The following is a 20,243-nucleotide window of genomic DNA, read 5'->3' as shown; positions in this document are numbered from 1 at the left end:
GGAATGCTGTATTCCCACCTCTCCAGCAGGCTGGCTTGCTCTAATCTGAGTTCATCCTGGTTTGTTGTGTAGGACTTGGCTGAATATTGCAAAAACTAAGTATCATATTCCCACATTTTGAAATGTCCCTACCATTTTTCAAACTACATTCTGTGTTAAATTCTTGGTTTGTGTTCCAGAATGGGTCAAGACACAGTTTGGCCAAATGTTCTGCCACCACATAATAAAGACCTCTACATTGCAGCCTACAGTATATCTCTCTCTGCCTCTCAGGCAACTCTGTATTTTAGGTTCTGTTTCTTGAAGTACCCTGCTTTGGGGCATCAAATTCTATTTGAATCCATTATTAATTAATTCAACTCTTAGTAACAGAAAAGAAAATTTTTTAAAAAAATTAATATATTTCGTTATTGATTCAGAGAGGAAGGGAGAAGGAGAGAGAGATAGAAACATCAATGATGAGAGAGAATCAGTGGGGATCGAGCCCGCAACCAAGGCATGTGTCCCTGGCTGGAATCGAACCTGGGACCCCTCAGTCTGCAGGCTGATGCTCTGTCCATTGAGCTAAGCTGGCTAGGGCCAGAAAAGCAAATTAATACAGTATCCCCCCTTATCTGTGGTGGATGTGTTCCAGGATCTCCAGTGGATGCCTGAAACAATGGATAGTAAGAGATTAACAATAACTAATAATAAAATAGAAATTTGTAACAATCCATTGTTATAAAAGTTTGTGAATGTGGTCTCTCTCTCTCTCTCTCTCTCAAAATATTTTATTGTACTCATCTTTGCACTTAAAGGAAGCCCTTTGCGGCTTCTCTGTGGCATGTCCGAATTGCCAGCATCACTACTCTTGAGCTTTGGGGCCATTATTAGTATAATAGGGTGACAAGTACTGTGATGCCACAACAATTGATCTGATAACCAAGATGGTGACTAAGTGGCTAATGCAGTGGTCGGCAAACTCATTAGTCAACAGAGCCAAATATCAACAGTACAATGATTGAAATTTCTTTTGAGAGCCAAATTTTTTAAACTTAAACCGTATAGGTAGGTACATTGTTATTAACTTAATTAGGGTACTCCTAAGGCTTATGAAGAGCCACACTCAAGGGGCCAAAGAGCCGCATGTGGCTTGCGAGCTGCAGTTTGCTGACTACGGGGCTAATGGGCTAGTGGCATATACTGGGTGGATACACTGGAGATGCCTATAATATTTGGCCTTTCTTTTGCTCCTTTCCTGTTATTAGTAACTAAGCTAATCACAACAGTATTGATTCTACACAGACCAGTGAGCTTTCCAGACATTTAATTCAGTCTGCCTGGCCCTCTCCCTACCTCAGGTCTACTGCTGTTCTTGTCTGCCCTTAGCCAACCTCATTTTCTCTTGTCTCTGCTTTGTTCAGTCACATTCTATTTATAGGAAGTTTTTTTATTCAATGCTTTAAATTACAGTATATTCATATAAATGAACTCTGAAGGTTTTACAGTGTGGTAAAGCTTTCCAACTTTAAGCAAAATATTCCATGTACATTTTGAATGCATTGAAAAATGTTTCAAGGTATGTAAGTAGACGGATATTTAATTTATGGTTCTATTAGAGGGAACATGAAGGATAAGAATTTCCCTTATCAATTTTACTGAGTCACAAATTTGAAGTCAATCAGAATGTGGTCTCATTTTCATAATATTATTGTCATACCTATGTTGCTCCTTCTCTGGCCTCTAATTTCTGTCTCTATCAGAACCCAAAATCAACTGGACACAGAATTCAGGGCTTCTTCAAGTTTCTCTCAGTGATGAGAAATGTGTGAGTAAGCAAAGTAGAGTTTACTAAAGGGGAAAAGAAGAAGGAGTGGATATATATCTGCACCCACAGAAAACAACTTGAAATCCATTTTAAATGAAGTCCTTTCTCAGTAGTTCTGCATGAGGTGTCCTTCCTTCACCATTTCCCAGGCAGTGCTCTCTCTTCTGGATTCTATCTGTCCTCCTTCAAGTCACACTTTTTGCCCTCTATTTTATGGAGCAATTTATTTCTTTAAAATAATATTTTATTGATTTTAGAGAGGAAGGGAGAGGGAGAGAGAATCATTGATTGGCTGCCTCTTGCACACCCCACACTGGGGATTGAGCCCACAACCCGGGCATGTTCCCTGACCAGGAATCGAGCTGTCATCTCCTGGTTCATAGGTTGATAATCAACCACTGAGCACGCTGGCTGGGCTGGAGCAATTTATTTCTGATCTGACTCCCGCAGGGAAATTTGTATACATAGCTCAGAAAGGTGCTCATCAAAGCAAAGCTCTGTATTCTCCTTAGAAGGCAGGTAAAGTTGTTTTCTGCAGAGGGAAACTTTTCTGTTACAATATAATCCCATAGTTTTCAAACTAGACTGCAATCAGGAGAACTATACATGTATTTTGTGGAATTTGTTTATTTCACAACTGGATTTTCATATTTTGGGGAGACGATTCTTCGTAGACTATTTTGGCTGGATAGTCTTTGCAGGCCATGATTTTTCTTTTCAAATGGACCACAGTGATAGAGTAAGAAGCTGATAATAATAATAATAATAATAATAATAATAATAATAATATAAAAAGAAAGAAGCTAAGATTTACTCACATTTAATTCACAAACTGCATGTGGTACCTTGACTCTGGATATTGGACCATCATATACCCCAAGTGAAATTCTATAACATGAAAGGATTGGTGATCACATCCTTGATTCTTGGTTTGTTTTTTATCATATTGCAACATTTGGCATGTTACTTGTGCTGGTTAAGAAGAGTTAGAGATTATAATATGCTAGTGGCCCGGTGCATGAAATTCGTGCAGGGGTGGGGGGTGCCCCTCAGCATGGCCTGCACCCTCTCTAATCTGGGACCCCTCAAAGGATGTCCTGCTGCCGGTTTACAGGGATCAGGCCTAAACCGGCAGTCAGACATCCCTCTCGCAATCCAGGACTGCTGGATCCTAACCACTCACCTTCCTGCCTCCCTGCCTGTTTGCCCCTAACCACTCTGCCTGCTGGCCTGCTTGCCCCCAAATACCCCCGCCCCCACCAGCCTGATCATCCCCAACTGCCACCGTGCCAGTGTGCTCGCCCCCAACTGCCACTCGTGCTGGCCTGCTCGCCCCCAACTGCCCCCTGCTGGCCTGCTCACTCCAAATTACCCCCCACCCCGCTGTCCTGATCACCTCCAACTGACCCCCACTGATGGCCTGCTCTCCCCCAACTGGCCCCCCTACTGGTCTGCTTACCCCCAACGACCCCGCCCCCCATCAGCCTGATCACCCACAACTGCTGTCCCATCCTGGCCTGATCACCCACAACTACCCGCCCCTCTTGGCCTCTAACCGCCTCTACCTCAGCCCTGCCACCATGGCTTTGTCCAGAAGAACATCTGGAAGGTCTCCTAGAAGGTCTCCCAGTCTAATTAGCATATTAACCTTTTATTAGTATAGATAGAGGCCTGGTGCATGGGTGGGGGCCAGCTGATTTGCCCTGAAGGGTGTCCCAGATCAGGGTAGGGGTCCCGCTGGGGTGCCTGGCCAACCTGGGTGAGGGGCTGAGGGACATTTTCAGGCTGGCCACACCCCTTTCAGGGTGGGGGTCCCCACTGGGGTGCCTGGCCAACCTGGGTGAGGGGCTGATGGCTGTTTGCAGACTGGCCAAGCCCCCCAGCAGGAACCCTCACCCCATGGGGGTGTGGCCAGTGTGGGTGAGGGGCTGAGGGCTGTTTTAAGGCTGGCCACACCCCCTTCAGGATGGAGGTCCCCGCTGGGGTGCCTGGCCAGCCTGGGTGAGGGGGCTGTTTTCAGGCTGGCCATAGCCCCTTCAGGTTGGGGGTCCCCACTGGGGTGTTTGGCCAGCCTGGGTGAGGGGCTGATGGCTGTTTGCAGGCTGGTCAAGCCCCCCAGTGGGGACCCTCACCCCATAGGGGTGTGGCCAGCCTGGGTGAGGGGCTGAGGGCTGGTTTCAGGCTGGTCATGCCCCTCAGCAACCCAAGCTCCCAGCCTCTCCTTTTCTTCTTTTTTTTTTCAGCACCTCCTTGAGCAGAGGCCAGGGCAGGCTGGAAGCAGGTATTTGGGATTTATTTATCTTCTATAATTGAAACTTTGTAGCCTTGAGCGGAGCCCAGGGCTGACCAGGGCAGGTGGGAAACTTGGCTTCCTCCATCGCTGGGGGCAACCCAAGCCTCCTGCTCACTCCAGATCTGTGGCCGCCGCCATCTTAGTTGGGTTAATTTGCATACTCACTCCTGATTGGCTGGTGGGTGTAGCAGAGTGATGGTTAATTTGCATGTTTCTCTTTTATCGGTGTAGATAGTTTTAATTAAATCAGTCTTCCCAAAATGGCTAAATGACTTAATATTTCAGGGATAAGACTGTAGATTGAAGATGACCCTAACACAAATGAAGAGCAAGAAAATGGCACAGCAGACACTTCCCTTTTTCTATCTGTTGAGTTCCCTTTTATCTATGTTATGAGGTCATTATTCCAACACTGTTTTACCTCATTAAAACATTAGTATTATTTTTAGTGGACGGAACACAGTCTGGTACTGTTAACAGATAGAATAAACTGCTCAAGAATATTGTGTATTTCTTATTAATCTTTTTCATTTATAATTTCTATTTTTACCTGTTTATAGTATACATAATATGAGTACAGTAATAAATATATAATTTATAAATAAATATAATTACATGTATGGGGTGAAAGTTTTTCTGATGGGTAATTTTTTAGAAGTTTATTTTATTTGGAGGAGCAGAAAAGCTAAAAACTGTGTTTCTAAGCCCTCCTCATCTACGATTTGAAAGGATGAAGTGAGGGATAGGCCTCCTTCCTGCAGTTGAGTCAGGCTCTTTCTGAACTAAACTTGTTATAACTCCGTGCTCGGCTTGAAGAGAGATTATGATAAGTTCTGTTTCTCCTTTTTATTACTTTCCCAGCAGGTCTGGGCTAAGGTCCAGGATGAAAGGAAATACAAAAGCTATGGATAATAGTAGAAATAGCCAGTGTTATCCAATGAAACTTATCATAATTCTTGAACAATTTTTCCTGGATCAAGCGCACATGCTGACATTGGGCAGCTAAGTCAGCTCATTTCAACTCATCCGGTATGTGGGATCACTTTTTGTCAGGACAATATTTCCTGATATTAAAATCGATAAATTTAGGCCCAATGCCATTTGAAACTGTCTGAAAAATACAGCTAATCTTTTAATCAAGAGCTAAAATTGTAAGCAATACATCTTTTATTTTTGCTACCATAACAATAGTTTCTTGGTATAAATTTCTCTCAGTCTAAAGCTAAGAATACATATCAGTGAGATTGCAGAAGATTTGAATATGACTTAGGGTAAATGCTAGAAATGTCTATTGTAATGCTGGAACATGATAAAATATCATTTTCCAGAAAGGCTGAGCATTTATTGTTTCTTTTTCCCTGAAAATGAGATATAAAGTAGAATCCAAGGCACAAGATATTTAGAGTGATGCATAGTGAAATCAATGTGGATGAATTTTTCATCAGCCTTTCCTCCCTTCCTATGTCATTTCTGATATTGACTAAAAGGAGATGCACACCCTGCTTCTTATTTCGTGTTTCAGAGCGAGAGTGTTTGGCTATCTCATTGCTCACTTTTACAGGTTCAATCTTCAGGAACAATAGTCTCGAATTATTGTAAGCCTGAATTGAATCACAGGGTTGGAGTGTGATTGTTGGGATATGAGTATACATTCAATCACAAGAGTATGGGAGGAAAAAATGGTCACAGTGGTGGCATGTTGGCATGCCAAGGGGCTGGGTGAGGAGATACCTTTGTCTTTTAGTTTTGCTATTATAAAGGACAACTAGGATTCTGTTGAGTTTGTGATGAATTTTCAGGCCTATATAACAGATAACAGTGATACCCGAGGATTATGAGAAAGCCAGAAACGTAGAGTTAAACAATGTTACAGAAATTTTCTCTGTTCTGGACACTATTTTTGAAGTAGTTGAAAATACCCAGCAAATGAAGAAATAGGCAAATGGAGAATGCAGTGTTGTTTTGTAAGAATAAGCAGCAACCACATAGATTCATGGTGATCTCTATTTTTTAATAGCTTGATTGAGATGTAATTCATATTTCACATGACTCACCCACAATTCGGTGGCTTTTAGTTTGTTCCCAGAGTTGTGCATTCATCACCACAAATCAATTTTAGAATATCTTCCTTAACTAAAAAGAATACCAGACCTCTTAACTATTCCTTCTGTCTCCCCATCTACACAACCTCTGCCTCTATAGATTTGCTTATTCTGAACATTTCACATAAATGGAAACAAATGATATGTGGTCCTTTGTACCTGGCTTCTTTCACTTAGCATAATGTTTCAAGGATCAACGTTGTAGTATGTATCAATATTTCATTTCCTTTTATCGCTGAATGCCATTTCATTGTAGGGGTATACCACACTTTAGTCATTCATCAGTTGGTGGGCTTTTGAGTTGTTTCCACTTTTTGACTATTATGAATATTGCTGTTACAAAAATTCATGTACAAGTTGTTGTGTGGACATACGTGTTCATTTCATTTGGGCATATACCTGGGAGTTGATAATATGATAACTCTATTTTTACACTTTGAAGAACTTTCAGATGGTTTGCTGAAGTGGCTGTGCTAATTTGCATTCCCATCAGCCTTGTGAGAGTGTTCCAATGTCTCCTCAACCTCACCAGCACTTTATTATTTGATTTTTTTTTATTATAACCATTCTAGGGGGTATGAAGAAGCATCTCATTGTGGTTTTGATTTGCCATTCACTGAGGACTAATGGTGTTTTCATTTATTTACCCAAGCATCGCCTTCCTGAATCAATCCCCTTTGCCAGAAAGATAAATCACCATGTCTTTTATGACAGTGGAAAGTAGCATACCTCCTTCCCATCCATGTGTCTACAGACCCCTTCTTTCTTTATTTTTTCTTTATTGATTAAGGTATTACATATGTGTCTTTATCGCCCCATTGCCCCTCTATCCCCCACTCATGTCCTCACCCCCCTATTGACGGTGTCCATTGGTTAGGCTTATATGCCTGCATACAAGTCCTTTGGTTGACCTCTCCCCCTTACCCCCACCCTCCCCTATCTTCCCTCTGAGGTTTGATGGTCTGATTGATGTTTCTCTGTCTCTGGATCTGTTTTTGTTCATCAGTTTATGTTGTTCATTATATTCCATAAATGAGTGAGATCATGTGATATTTATCTTTCTCTGACTGGCTTATTTTGCTTAGCATAATACTCTCCAGTTCCATCCATGCTGTTGTAAATGGTAAGAACTCCTTCTTTTTTATTGCAGTGTAGTATTCCATTGTGTAGATGTACCACAGTTTTTAATCCACTCATCTGCTGATGGGCACTGAGGCTGTTTCCAAATCTTAGCTGTGGTGAATTGTGATGCTATGAACATAGGGGCGCATATATCCTTTCTGATTGGTGTTTCTGGTTTCTTGGGATATATTCCTAGAAGTGGGATCACTGGGTCAAATGGGAGTTCCATTTTTAGTTTTTTGAGGAAACTCCATACTGTTCTCCACAGTGTCTACACCAGTCTGCATTGCCACCAGCAGTGCAGGAGGGTTCCTTCTTCTCTGCATCCTCACCAGCACTTGTCATTTGTTGATTTGTTGATGATAGCTATTCTGACAGGTGTAAGATGGTACCTCATTGTCGTTTTGATTTGCATCTTTCGGATAATTAGTGACTTTGAGCATGTTTCCATATGTCTCTTGGCCTTCCTCTGTCTTCTTTCAAAAAGTATCTACTTAGGTCCTTTGCCCATTTTTTGAATGGGTTGTTTATCTTCCTTTTGTTAAGTTGTATGAGTTCCCTGTAAATTTTGGAGATTAAATCCTTATCAGTGATAACATTGGCAAATATGTTCTCCCATGCAGTGGGCTTTCTTGTAGTTTTGGTGATGGTTTATTTTCTGTGCAAAAGCTTTTTATTTTGATGTAGTCCCATTTGTTTATTTTCTCTTTAGTTTCCATTGCCCGAGGAGCTGTACCAGTGAAGAATTTGCTTCAGCATATGTTTGAGATTTTGCTGCCTGTGGATTCCTCTAGTATTTTTATGGTTTCCCATCTTATGTCTAAGTCCTTTATCCATTTTGAGTTTATTTTTGTGTATGGTGTAAGTTGGTGGTCTAGTTTCATTTTTTGCTTGTATCTGTCCAATTTTCCCCAATACCATTTATTGAAGAGACTGTCTTGACTCCATTGTATGTTCCTGCCCCTTTTGTCAAATATTAATTGGGCATAGTGGTTTGGGTCAATTTCTGGGCTCTCTATTCTATTCCCTTGATCTATATGTCTATTCTTGTGCCAGTACCAGGCAGTATTGAGAACAGTGGCTTTGTAATACAGCTTGATATCTGGTATTGAGATCCCTTCTACTTTGTTCTTCTTTCTCAGGATTGCTGCAGCTATTTGGTACAGTCCCCCTTCTTTATATAAACATTCTATTAATTAGTCTAAGAGTTAAAGAAAAAGCTGGAAGGAGGTATGATATATTCCGTGCAGCTCTTTAAAAAAGACAGTAATAAAGGTACTTTTTTTTTTTTTAAGAAACTAAACTCTAGAGCCATCTCATTTCTTTTTAAAAAATATATTTTTATTGATTTCAGAGAGGAAGGGAGAGGGACAGAGAAATAGAAACATCAATGATGAGAGAGAACCATTGATCGGCTGCCTCCTACACGCCCCCGACTGGGAATCCAGCATGCAACCTGGGCACATCCCCTGACTGGGAATTGAACTGTGACCTCCTGGTTCATAGGTCTACACTCAATCACTAAGCTATGCCAACGGGACTGAAATTGAATCTTAATTGAAATCACCCGATTTAAAAACGGGAAATAATAATAATAATAAATTCAAAAACCCCACATGGACCAATGAAATATATTTATGGGCCAGATGTAGCCGACTTTCTGCCCATTTGTGACCTCCACCCCGATATTTCAAGCCTCCATCGGGGACTGTACCTAACACACCGTGTAGTCTCTGGTGGAACTGGCTTTATAGCGTTGTCGTTTAGGAACATTGGGCTTTGGCTTATGTCGAGGTCTGCCAGGTACATGATAAGGAGCTCATTCTTCTGCTTATTCTAAGGCTGTTTGGAGACATTGTTCACTGCATTAGTCCTCACTATAAAACCCCATAGGAAACATTTCTCTCTGGACTCCGTGCCAGTAATACTTGCACTTCTTATGAAAACCTGTTTTTTTGTCTCGTGGACTCTGTAAATCATGTAACTAAGCATGCTTTTTCTAGAAGGTTCATAACCAAATTTGTGGCCGACAATAACACAATATTAAGGTAATAATGACACTATTTGGGCACTGATCTTACAGTGATTTATTTTTTTAAATTTCATTTTCTGCTTTTATCTTACCTTTGCTCCACTGCACTTGAGAATAATCTTGTATTGAATGCATTTTAAAGCTGCTACACGCACACACACAAAACGGTATAAATGAAATATTTAGGAAAGGTTACAACCCAAATCCCAACTCAGTGTTTTCATTCTGAGTCCCATGTTCTTTCCTTTATGACACCATTTACTCATGTTTTCCAACCCTGAAACTAAAGGTAGCTGGGCTGTTTATTATAAAGGAATGTGTGGTTCATTATTCTTTTCAAAAGCATGCTTCTTGGTGTCCGAATGTGTATGTGCGTGTGTGTGTGTATGTGTGTGTGTGCAAGTTTAAAAAGGGGTAAATGGGTTGCTCAAAACATCATGATAATGCCTTTATATGGTCACAGCAGGACTCTGGGAATAATGAAAATTAACATTGACCTTCTCTGAATTTCACCTGAAATAAACCAGAGCACCATCCGCGGCCCTGTGAGTCACTAAAGAGGTGGAAGATGCCACACGAGATCTGGCACACTTCTTCAGCCCTAAAGTTTTTGAAAACTCACTGTACAGCTTCAAAGAAGCACAAAAATTGTTCCCGCCTATCCCATTATTGTATTATTAACTTATCACCCGAAATCCCATTCGATTTCTTATTCTCTTTTACCTTTGGGCATTTAATTATATCTACAACCATAGGGCTGTGAAAGCTTTCCAAAGGTCATTAGTTTAGAATTCTGCTACCAAGCAAGACTGCATTTTTCAGCATTTCCGGGACAGTAGATTTTATGACCTCCTTTAGAACACCTTTTGGCATGTAATGAGCTCTTGCCTTATACTTAGCCTTCATCCTTTCAGGTGTATCTTGAGCACAGTTCTTTTTTAGTGAGAAAGTAAAAAAAATAATCAATGATTATAGCAGTGTCTCTAAAACCTCGTATCAGAATAAACCAAGGTGCTTTCTAACATGCAGATTCCCAGGGCACCAACCTCAGAAGGATAACTTAGAATAAGTTGGATAGGATCAAAAGTTCTATAATGTTACTAAGCACTGGAGACGGGTTCTTTTCCATACTTCAAGAAGCACTAGCCCTAGCCAGTTTGGCTCAATGGATAGAGCGTCAGCATACAAATTGAAGGGTCCTGGGTTTGATTCTGGTCAAGAGCACATGCCCGGGTTACAGACTTCGTCCCCAGATGGGGGCGTGCAGGAGGCAGCCGATCAATGATTCTCATCGTTGATATTTCTATCTATCTCTCCTGTTCCCTTCCTCTCTGAAATCAATAAAACTATATTAAAAAAAGAAACACTATTCTATATCTTTGTTCAGTGAGCCTCAGATTTTGTTAATTTTAAATATTTTGCCCAGCCATCTTCTTGGAGAACCGGATTTTATAGATAAGATATTAGATATTGGAATTCATATAAACCCTCCTGGTGAGAATATTCACCAATGTTTGAGATCTGTAGCATTAGATCTCTTCTAGTCTTCTAAATTTTAAGTAATTTAGTTTTTCTTTGCTTAAAGTGAACATTTTAATGTGTTGATTATTGTATTTAATATTTCAAAGATATCATCCATACAATATTAAATGATTTATAAGTATATACATATCAGAGTTCTTGCCATCCTGGAGCGAGTTCCTTATTATGCATGCTAAAGCTATGTTGTTCACTCACATGGGTAATTTTATGTAACTTTAAAAAAATAAGGCAAAAATGTACAAGAAGTAGGGAGTATAACATAACAAATATCCAGATACCTATCACCTGGATTGAACAAGTGTTACTAAATTTATTTCACAGTTATTTTATTTTTAATAAAATGTGTAGATAAAATTGAAGTGTTATCGTATCCTAAGCTCTTTCATTTCTATCCCTCCTCACCCTCATGTTCCTGTAAGTAAATCTTAACCCATTGGAATATTTTTTTTTCCTTAGGATATATTTCCAGTGCTCTAATTGATGAATCAGAAGCATTAAAGATTTAAATTCCTATAAAATTACTCCAAGTAAAGAGAGCATCTGTTTGTATTATTGCTGCCATGTTTAAGCTTGCTCTTTTCTATTAGGTCATTGTCAAATTGGGGATTTATTATTAACAATAACACCTAATTTTATAGGTGTAGGCTCTACATCATTTTCTAAATTTTAATTTTTAAAATTATCATTGAGTTTAAACATCTTTAAACATTTTAAATGTAATTTTTTGAATATAGTAATACATTCACATTGTTCAAAAACCAAAGTATTAAAATGTATAAAGTTAACCCTTGAACAACACAGGTTTGAATTGCATGGTGCACATATAACCAGATTTTTTTTTCCAATAAATACTGCAAATGTATTTCTTTCTTCCTTATGATTTTCTTTATATTATCTTAAACTCTAGCTTACTTTTTTATAACAATACAATATATAAAACATATAACATGCAAAACAAGTGTTAATCCAGTATTAGATATATTACTATGGCTTTTAGTCAACAGTAGGTTGTTCGTAAAGTTTTGGGGGAGTCAAAAGTTATACATGGTTTTTCAACTGCATAAGCATTTGGCACCCTTAACTTCCACATTATTCAAGCTGAATAATGAAAACTCTTCCATTCTTGGCATCCAACCCCCTCAAAACTAACCTCTGTTTTTTTTTTTTTTTAAATATATTTTATTGATTTTTTACAGAGAGGAAGGGAGAGGGATAGAGAGTTAGAAACATCGATCAGCTGCCTCCTGCACGCCCCCCAGGGGGGATGTGCCCGCAACCAAGGTACATGCCCTTGACCGGAATCAAACCCGGGACCCTTGAGTCTGCAGGCCGATGCTCTATCCACTGAGCCAAACCGGTTAGGGCTGTTTTTGTGTGTGTGTGTGTGTGTGTGTGTGTGTGTTAATTTGTCTGCTTCCATAGTTTCTGTATGTATAATTGTATTAATATGGATATTTCACTAGATTTTTAATCCCTTCTACTTGATACACCAAAGTTAGCATATTTATTCCCTGTATTGTACCTTATTTTTTTTTCACATAACAATATAACTTGGAGATGTTTCTATAATGGTATATGGAACAGTCTGTTTTTCCCTGCTGTACCTTATTCCATTATATACACACTAGTGGCCCGGTGCATGAAATTCATGCAGGGGGGTGGTGTCCCTTAGCTCGGCCTGCACCCTCTCCAATCTGGGACCCCTTGAAGGATGTCTTACTGACAGTTTACAGGAATGAGGCCTAAACCAGCAGTCGGACATGCCTCTTGCAATCCAGGACTGCTGGATCCTAACCGCTCACCTGCCTGCCTGCCTGATTGCCCCTAACCACTCTGCCTGCCAGCCTGCTCGCCCCCAATTGCCCCCTGTGCCAGTGTGCTCGCCCCCAACCCCCTGTCGGTCTGCTCGCCCCCCACTGCCCCCCGTGCTGGCCTGCTAGCCCCCACCTTCCCTCTCCACTGGCCTGCTCACTCCAAACTGCCCCCCCTCTGCAGTACTGATCACTCCCATTGACCCCCACTGATGGCCTGCTTGCCCCCAACTGGCCCCCCTGCTGGTCTGCTCACCCCCAACTGCCCCCCGCCCCCACCGGCCTGATCACCCACAACTTCCCTCCCCTCTTGGCCTCTAATAGCCTCTACCTCGGCCCCACCACCATGGCTCTGTCCAGAAGAACATCTGGAAGGTCTCCCAGTCTAATTAGCATATTACCCTTCTATTAGTATAGAGGCCTGGTGCACGGGTGGGGACTGGCTGGTTTTCCCTGAAGGGTGTCCCAGATCAGGGTGGGGTGTTCCCTTGGGGTGTGGGTGGCCTGGGCAAGGGGTCTGTTGTGGTTTGCAGGCCAGCCACACTCCCATGGGGTGAGGGTCCCTGTTGGGGGGGCATGGCCAGCCTGGGTGAGGTGCTGATGGCTGTTTACAGACTGGCTATGCCCCCCAGCAGGGACCCTCAACCCACGGGGGCATGGCCAGCCAGGGTGAGGGGCTGAGGGCTGTTTTCAGGCTGGCCACGCCCCCCAGGGACCCAGGCCCTCAGCCCCTCCTTGAGTGGCGATCAGGGAGGGCGGGAAGCTTGGCTTCCTCCGTTGCCAGGGGCAACCCAAGCCTCCTGCTCACTCCAGCTCTGTGGTCGCTGCCATCTTTGTTTGGGTTATTTTGCATACTCGCTCCGATTGGCTGGTGGGTGTAGTGGAGGGATGGTCAATTTGCATGTTTTCCTTTTATTAGTGTAAATACCATACATTATTTAACCAGCCCATACTGGTAGATATTTCTATTGTTTTCGTTCTCTTGCTATTATACATGGCTTTGACATAAGTAATCTTAAATGTACAGCAGTAAATTTTACAGGTCAAAGGGTAGACTCATTTATAATTGTGATAGTTACTGTTTTATTGTCCTTCTTAGATGTTATACCAATTTACTCTACTCAAGAAATGCACAAAGTGCTGGTTTTTTCACAGTCTTACTGAGATGTGATTAAATTTTTGAAATGTTGCTAGTGTGTTATGTGAAAATTTTTTCTAAGTGTATTTCTATTTTGATTTTCTGTTTCATATGTTTGAGAGCCATTATATCTATGTGAACTCTCTGTTCATATCTTTTGTCCATTATCATATTGAGTTCTTGTTTTCCTTATCAATTTCTAAAGAACCTCATATATATTAGGAATGGTATTCTTTGTCTTCAATATGATTTGAAAATTATTTTTCTGTTTTTTAAGTTGTCTTCTGACTTTCCTTGTAATCTTTATTGCCAATTTTTTTTATTTTTGTATAATTTATCAATCTTATCTCATGTGGATTCTGGATTTTGAGTTGTAGATAAAAAAAGACCTTATAGCCCTAACCAGTTTGGCTCAGTGGATAGAGTGTTGGCCTACAGATTGAAGGGTCCCAGGTTTGATTCTGGTCAAGGGCATGTACCTTGGTTGTGGGCACATCCCCAATAAGGGATGTGCAGGAGGCAGCTGATCGACGTTTCTCTCTCATTGATGTTTCTAACTCCCTATTCCTCTCCCTTCCTCTCTGTAAAAAATCAATAAAATATATATTTTTTAAAAAAGATCTTAAAATGGAATTCTCCTATATCTTCTCTTGTTACTTATATTACTTTATTTTAAAAAATATTTAAATATTAGTTTCATTTGTAATTTACCCTAATGTGGAATGGGAATGACAGATTTTACTTTATTTTTCCAGATGGCTACTGAGTTATACCAACAAGATTTTGTTTCTCCACTGGTCTATTTTCCCTATTGGTATGACTCCATTTTTATCATATAGTTAATTATCATAGATATATGGGTCTATTTTTGTATTTCCTTTTCTACAACACTGGTCTCTTCATGTGCCACTATAACACTGATTTGATTATTGATATTAGATAAAATGTTCCAGAATCCCCCTTTGATCTTAATTTTTTAGTTTTTGTTTTGATTATCCCATTTGATTATATTTTATATAAACTTTAAGATCAATTTACCTAGTTAAAAAGTTAATATTTTGGGATTGTATTGAATTTATATATTACTTTAAGGAACATTAAGATCATGACATTGAGTCTTCCTTTTCAATAACATGGTATATTCTTCAATTGTTCATGTCTTCTTTTGTGTTTTTAATAGTGTTTTAAAGTTTTTTTTACTTAATGATCTTGTGCCTTTCTTACATTTAACTATTGCTATTTTATCTTTTTCAATTCTATTACTTAGGGGATCTCTTTTTCCATTCTGTTTTCTACCTGGTTGTTATTTTTACTCATGGAAATATATATGTCCTAATCTTCTGTGAAGATTACTGTCCTCTATTGAATTTTAAATTACGATGACTCAAGTTTTACACTCGCAGTTCTATTTAGTTATTCAGGCTCAGCTGGAGCTTTCTTCATAGTGTTCTGGTCTTTCATTATAGTTCTTATTTATTCTTTCAGCTTCTTAATAATTCTAGAAAGTTTATTTCATATTCTTTTTTGGCTCTCAGGGTCCAATGGTACCTGTTTTTGGAATCTGTTCTGTCCCTTGTGGCACTTGGTGATTTAAAATTATTGCTGCAAGGTTCTCCTCATCTCAGCTCCTTTTCCCCATAGGAATCTCCTGAACCCTGGTTGTGAAAATATTCCTAGAGTAGTTTTATGGAGACTTCTTCCAGTGCCTTAACGTTTTCAATGGTTGTGGGGAGGTCTGTCTAGTAATTTCTTGTCTTTGGGATGCCTTGCCTTTAATTAGCGTAGATGGAGACTGTAGTGCAGTCTGCATGCTTAGGGTTTGATGTCTCATGAGTTTATTTTATTCCTCCATTAGAGTGGTGGACAGATGTCAAATTTTCTTGCTCTTCCCCAGGTTCTTCTAATTCTTTTTTCATAAAAACAGGAGCTCTTCAGCGCTGTGTGTGTGTGGAGGGCTCCTTCCTGCTGGAGTTGCTCATCCTTCTCTTCCCAGGAGGGTCAGCACTCCGTGTTCTCATGGGCCTCCTCTAAGGAGTCTCAGAACTGGTAAGGCAAGACTGTCCAAACAAAATGTAAAGTGAGTGAGTCTGTAACATTGGGAAATAGGAGAAAAGAATAATGATGTGAATGTGGAGAATTTTCTTCTCATTCTTGTAGGAAAACATTGGAAAGACAGACTACAGTTGATTTTTTCCCCCCAAATGAATGCCTCTGGGTTTTTGTCAATTTGTGCTCTTGCTTTAAGTAAAAGTTGATAAGATCTGCATTTTCTTCTCTCACCTTCATTTCTTTTTATGTCAGAAGTTAATTATCCAGTCCATGTACTTATTACCAGCACAGAGAGTCTCGGGGCCTGTAAGAGGTTCAGAATTACATATGGGCTTTTAGCAATTTACACCGTATGGACTTTAAGCCAATTTGAGAAACACTGAAAGCCATTATCATCTGTCTGTAAAATGCCTTTCCCTGTGTTTGCTGCCCTCAGAACAGTGGATTACAAGAAAGTTACAGAATACTGGTGAAGTAATTGGGCATGCTATTCTGGGCATTTTGTATATACCCATTCTTTAAATGTAAGTTCCTGTGTGCTTATTGATTTTTCTCTTTTGAAAAGTCAGGCAAGTTTTTCTTTTGTTAGAAAGAGAATCGCTATTCTATCCCAGCTGCCCGTTCCATTCAGAATATTTCTTTGCTATAATCTATTCTTCTCCGCAGATGATTTTATTTTATTCCATGTCCATGAGTGTCACATCTTTATTGGCTGAGACAGTCATTTCTGAGTGATATTAGGTGTTTGTTTAAAAAAAATGTTTTTTCTTTACTTTGCGCCTTTGGGCGCAAAGGACTGGGTTTCACCCAAGTATTGACTTTCTTCATTATTCGTTCCTTTTCCTCTACACTGCTATAGTCTTGGCACTTTCCTGCCAGTGGGTATTCATACTAGGAATCGCCCAAGCCTTTGGGACACCCCCCTTTTTTTCCTTTTATGGTTTTTGGGAGAATGTTTCCATCTTTTATGTGAACTTTTATGTTTGCCTCTGAAGAAAAGCCTTTTAAATTATTTAAGTCCCTTGATAATGATATAAGATCACTCACATCTTCTTTTCACTAGGTAAAAAACAACATATGATGCCTTCTTAGAAAATAAACAGTATCACAAACCAATCAACAAAGCACACCAGGACCCCTCCAGTTCATGAGTGGCTGGGACCAGAAGAGGCTGGGTTTTGTTGCATTCCCAGGCCTCCTCCTTCCCAGCGCTCTCTATTGCACGTTGGCTGCAGATCCTGAGGATCAAGCACACACATGTGTTGTTACATGGAAAGACACGTGCTACATGGACAGGCTTAACTTCTGTGCAGAAGTTACAAAGAAACACGTAAGCCTGAGGGATGCTTTGCCTAGAGCACACGAGCCAATTTTCTGGGGTAAAATGAGATTGGCCTCGGGACTGTGGTGTTCCTAAATGAGCAGTTTTCCTCCAGGACCGTAGACATCCCACACAGAAGGGGCCTGCGATGCAGAGGGACTGGAGAGAAACGAGAACGCTCTCCTCCTTAACGACAGGGTTTTCATTTGCCCTGTGCACGGACTGCAATAGCAGTTCTGTGGGGTGCTCGAGCCCCACTCGGGATGGATTCGAGGGAGAATGTGATGAGGACAGCCAAGCAGTGCCTCACGGCGCCCTGAGCTGCCTGCACTGATGTGCTGATTTAATTCAAGGATGAGCTGAAAGACACTTCTCCACTCGGAGCACAACTTTTGGGGAGAAGCACCCTGCAGTTGATAAGAATGAGGGCATGGCTATTTGCACCAAGAGCCTTTATTGCCCAAGGGTGGTTTCCTGAAGGTTGGATCATTGCAATGATGTGGTTGGGTTCTCCTTCCCAGGCTGACAGGGTGAAATGGTCCAGTTGGTCAGTGTGAGCATCACAAGTGCGGTTCTCTAGCACAGACCACAGGCATTTGGGAGAGCTGAGCCCCGGGTCTGGGCTGTGGGATGGCAGGTCATTGCGTGCAGGGGCAGTTAAGTAACAACATAGTTTAAAGACCCACTTGTCCCAGGCCTTCTCTCTTGCAGAGATTTGTGGGATAATTTGCTTTAAAGGAACATTTTTTTAAAAAAGTATATTTTTATTGATTTCAGAGAGGAAGAGAGAGATTGAAACATCAATGATGAGGAAGAATCATTGATTGGCTGCCTCCTGCATGCCCCACATTGGAGATGGAGCCAGCAACCCAGGCAGGGATTGAACCATTACTTCCTGGTTCATAGGTTGACGCTTAACCACTGAGCCACGCTGGCCAGGCTGCTTTAATGTAACTTTTTTTCATAAAAGAAAAAGTATTCTCTTTTAATAGACAGGGACTATAGTGAAATCATGGTTTTATATACCTTGCCTAAGCAATCAGACTATTAGTCCCCAGAGGGAAAGTAGGGGAGGGAGGGGGTAAGGGGAAGAGATCAACCAAAGGACTTGTATGCATGCATATAAGCCAAACCAATGGACATGGACAAGAGGGGGGTGAGAGCATGAGTGGGGGGGGGGGGGGGAGGATGGGGATTAATGGGGGGGGGATGAGGACACATTTGTAATTCCTTAACTAATAAAGAATTTAAAGATTAAAATAAATAAATAAATAAATAAATAAAGAAATAAATAAATAAATAAATAAATAAATAAATTCTAGCTTTATACAATGAATGTAACTGTAGCAACCTGGCAATCCAAATCCTTTTACTTTTTCTTTTATCTTAATTCCCATAAAAAGCATTCAAACAGCTATGATTCTGTTCTAGCTCAGCTTTTCTGCTTCATTCAAACAGAATCTACTCTCAATGTACTTTGTTACCAAGAAATAATGCTATTATTTCTAGGGCAAAATGTTCAAAAATTGACAGCTATATGAAAGATATATGAATGCCTTTGCTAGGGGAAGCTCTTTGCTTGAAGAAAGGAGTTTTGGTTTTCAGGAATTAGACACACTATTACAATGCTTGTAAATTAGTCTGAAATGCTATACTGGGAAGCTACTCTCTCACCAACCTAGCTTCATTCAGCTACATTTTTAGCAACTAAAACACTTCACAATGGGGCTGCAGCTATTTGGAAACTTATGGGGCCTGAGTGTAACAGTTTTTTCTCTCCCTTCGTTACCAGTTTGTCTATGATTCAGAGCCTTAAATTCAAGGACATAAAGCATCCTTTGGAAACAGCAACACAAACAAAATCGAAATAGAATTCAGTTTATGAAAGCATTCCAAATTACTCACACAGGTTAACCTATGTTTCCATTCATCTTTTCACCAACGTGCCCGGCACCTCTAGTCATTGAACAGATCTTTACTACGACTCAGTGCTGAGCACTGGCAAGAATACAGACCTTCACCAAATTCTACATTTACTTCCCCGAGGGCAGTATTACCACCAAATAGTCCCATGGTTTCCCATATTGCTGCTAGGGAGGACTTTCATACATTTCTTTCTGTGAGTACCTCTCTTTTCTCTTATTTGAAGCAGCCACACTTCTTGGGGATATGGGTGGTACAGGTGAGGAGGGAAAGATCAGAATTAATTGTGTGTGTGTGGGGGTGGGGGGGTGGGGGGGTGGGTAGATTGTGGGTGGGGTTTACACAATTTAAGCTTCTGGGGGTAGTATCTCACAGCTTCTTCAGACATCTCAGTTTCTACATTTTGGAAATGTTCTTTGTAATGTGGCTTCAGTCTATTTCATACATTTAGAGTTTTATTGAAATAGAACAACAGGTAAGGGTATGTAATTTGATATAATGTATTGCTGTGTTAGAATTTGGGCTCATCAGTTAAATCTTTGTGTCTGCAGACAAATTACATAATTTCTCTGAGCTCTGTTTTCTCATTGTAAAATGAGGCTGATAATAATAACAAACCCCATAACATTGTTTTGAAGATGAAATTGAGTATTAAATGTGTACTGTCTGTCACATTCATTTTTTTTTAATATAATAAATCTCCAGGAAGTTAGTATGTCTATTCTAAATTCTTGGCATTTCAACATCAGCAAGATGTTAAATTGGCAAAAGTGAAAGAAACTTAAAAGAAAGGCCATTGAAACAATTGATGTCAGGCCTGACCGGCTTGGCTCAGTGGATAGAGTGTCGACCTGCGGACTGATGGGTCCCAGGTTCGATTCCAGTCAAGGGCATGTACCTTGGTTGTGGGCACATCCCCAGTAGGGGCTGTGCAGGAGGCAGCTGATCGATGTTTCTCTCTCATTGATGTTTCTAACTCTCTATCCCTCTCCTTTCCTCTCTGTAAGAAATCAACAAAATATATTTTTTAAAAAAGAAACAATTGATGTCAGTAGTAAGATTTATTTATATAGGTAACAAGGATAAGCATAGTTTTTGTATAA

This window comes from Myotis myotis, unplaced genomic scaffold, assembly GCF_014108235.1.
Source record: "Myotis myotis isolate mMyoMyo1 unplaced genomic scaffold, mMyoMyo1.p scaffold_m19_p_11, whole genome shotgun sequence".
In the NCBI taxonomy this organism is placed as follows: Eukaryota; Metazoa; Chordata; class Mammalia; order Chiroptera; family Vespertilionidae; genus Myotis; species Myotis myotis.
This window is presented reverse-complemented; position numbering follows the sequence as displayed.